A 3,249-nucleotide genomic window follows, 5' to 3' on the forward strand; every position below is an offset into this window, starting at 1 on the left:
CCAGGACAAGGCTGGAGCCTAGGGCATGAAACATAGTCCAGATTTGTGTCTGATGTGACTTGGTTTTAATTTCTCACTATTGGGTCACTCTGGTCTTCCTCTCTAGAGAAGTCTGCACTGCTCAGAAGTCACGGTGCTTGCTTTGCTAATCCATCTGGTCTGCTTGTTCGGTTCCCCTGGTAGGGAGAGAACAGTCTACTGAGCACAAATAAAACCCTGCTCAAAGCCTGACTATACTGTTTAGAGTATACGAGAGTCCACCCCTGTGGAGGAGGAGAGAAGGAGTAACAGATGCCCCTCCGTTGTCGGATGTGGAAGGATGAGGCACAGAGCCAGGCTTCCCCTTGGCTGCTTAGGATAGATGAGAGTGACATTCAAATGCCAGGCTCCCCGTGCCAGGTAAAGACGCTCCTCAAGCAATGAGAATTCAGGTTTATATCTTCTGGGATCCCTTACTTCGTTTTTCTCACTTGAGAAATAAAACTGAATTCTCTGCTCACCGCACTCAACAATAAAAAGCTACTTAAGTGCTATTTCTTTTCATCTTTCCTCTTGGTGACAGGTCGTTTTTCAGAGTGACCCGCATTCCTGTGCGAACAGCTACCCTCTTCTGCCCCTCCTATCTATAGTCTCTTGGCTAATCGCCCTTTAGGGTGGTGGGCATGGACAGACCTGGGTAGGCATGGGTGTCTTGGCGGGGTAATCCTCGGACCAAAAGGGGTGGGGGCGGGGCGTACTGCTGACCAGGATCAGATAGCTAGGAAAACAGAGCAGTTATGTAACTGTGTTTACCATGGCTCAGGTGGCTCTGAGAGGGCAGAGGTGGCGCCCTGGCAAAAGGCAGTGCCAGAGATGGGGAAGAGTCACAGGGAAGGAGGGAGGGCCCTGTTAGATGATAAGGGAGTCAGGAGGATCGTGCATTGGAAGGAAAGGAATCTGCTCTGTTGTTGACAACAGCCAGTTAGTTACCTAGGACAGCCTTTTCTAGCCCCGGCCTCTCTCTATCACGCCAGCTGTCTGAGGGTTGGGCGGGCAGCTGAGGCTGGAGGAGGCGTTGAGAAATCAGACACCTGGTTTTGGCTGAATCTCTGGACTTTGCTACTTTTCTCCTTTGATCTCCCACTTTTCAAAAAGGAGGGATTCTCCGTAAACAGGGGCAGAAAGGGAAATGTTGGTCAAGCCGCCTTATGCTTTCTGCCCCCACCAGTCTCTCATCCTCTCTTCTGTGAGGCTAGTGGGCACCAGGGAACATGGTGGAGGGGTCCTGTTATAGCTCTTCCTTGGGCCAAGCACATAGTCTGAGACTCTGGGAAAGAGATCAGTTCCCACTGCTGCCGGGGCAAAGCAGGCTCTGAGCTGAGCGAGAAGGTGATGAGCCCAACAGAGTCTGGGCCTCAGCAGACAGGCAGAAGTCAAAACAGCTCTGGAGAAGAAGCTCAGGTCCCCAGCAGGGCCTACCCCACCTCCAACAGAGCTGTTTACAGGATTTCTCCATTCCCATAGAGATGACACTGGTAGCCAGTCCCCAGCTCCTTGCCCATGGCGGCCACCTCCCTTTGTAAGAAACAGGAAGTTGGGACCTAGGTCAGCTCAGCTGCACCCTCTACATTAAATATTTATCTTGGAGTCCAGGTCAGAGCCCTAGAGAATAAGAGAAGCTTGCTGCTGGTGAGAGGGGGCATGACCAGGATTCCTGGAGTCGGAAGATCTTCAGCGTCACCTCCTTTGGAGAACAAGGAAGAACATGAAAGAGATGTGGCCCTTAGTCGTGAGGACCGTGACAGGTGGGGAACAAAACTGGTGACAAGGGAAATGGGCACATCTTTTGTCCCCGAGGGAGGGAAGAGGATGGTGACGAGGGGTGGGGAAGTGAGTGTTCGGGCTTGAGAGGAGGGAAGACGCACTGTCACGCGCCCTCCTTTCTGCAGCTGACTTCTCTAGGCAGGGCTACCGTCCTCCCCACCCCTTCAGCTTTCTGGGAAAATCACAGATTCTTGGAAGGGGCCTGAGAGGGGACCTCATTCAAATCCCTGCTCAGTGCAAGAAGCGCCTTTACAGAGACACCCCCCAAACTGGCGGAATTGGAACCGCTGTAATCATTTAAAGCCTCTTCCTCGGAAACCTTGCATCTGCTTCCAGGCGTGCCCCGGATGGTCCCACTTGTCTAGTGCAGCGGGTCGGTTCCGAGGCCCGCCAGCTTCTCCTCAACCTAAACGCCCCCTCCTCCCACTGTTCGCTGGTGACATTGTTTCATGCTGGTTCACCACAACCTGGGTATCCCTTTAACTGAACTGAGAAGAAGTAGAGCTAATAGCATTAGTGATGGTAGGGATTTTTAAAAAATGTGTCATCTTTTCTTCGTTCCCTTCCTTCTCAATTTTTGAGTCGAATAATGCGCTTGGAAAACACTCTAAAGTGCATGGTGGCCCCAGGACACCAATCTTACACCCAGTAGGTATGCAGTAAATGTTTTCATATTTTCCTAATTTATAACTGATCACTCCCAAAATAGATCTGAAATTGCCCAATCAATAATTATTTGCTATTTGATTGGTTTGGGGCTTGGGGTCCCGGAGCCGAGCCAGAGGCTAAGAAGTACTCCGGCGTCTTTCCATTAGTAGTGAACATTCATTGAGCACCTTCACTGCCTAGCACAGGCCCTGTGTGCACACAGAGGCCCGGCGGAGAGGGGAGGGATGACCGGAGGGCTCCTGGTACGGGTGTCAGAGCAGCGGGAACAGCGGAAAAGCAGCGAGATCAAAACAAACGCGGTGTGTGGGAACACCAAGACCCGGTCACCCCGTCCCCGCCGAAGGGAGCCGCCCTCATCCTCTTCAGGGGCGCGCCACGCCCGGGGGACCGCTCCATTCGGCTGGTTTCCTCCCCGGGCCGTCCTCCGCGGGCTCGCACGTGTGAGAGCAACGTCCGTTTGGCAACTCACCCGCGCGCGCGTGTGCGCTTGTTTGCACACGCCCGGACGCGCGCTTACGCCAGCCCCAAATACATCTCCAAGGGACGGGGAGAGGCGGCGGGGCCCTCCCTCGGTCCGCTAGGCCACTGCGCCAGGGGGGGTGCCCTATCTCAGCCCCCGCCCGACTGCAGCGCGGTCCCGTCTCCGTATCGGTTGCTGGCTGGAGCCGGCTCTTTAGTCACTCGTGCCCCGCGTCCTGGCTCCGCCGTGCAGCCGTTCCCTTCCTACCCGCTGGAACTGTCGCTGGAAACTCTGAGTGGCTCGCCCCGCCCCGCCCC

This window comes from Pteropus alecto, unplaced genomic scaffold (genome assembly GCF_000325575.1).
Source record: "Pteropus alecto unplaced genomic scaffold, ASM32557v1 scaffold160, whole genome shotgun sequence".
NCBI lineage: Eukaryota > Metazoa > Chordata > Mammalia > Chiroptera > Pteropodidae > Pteropus > Pteropus alecto.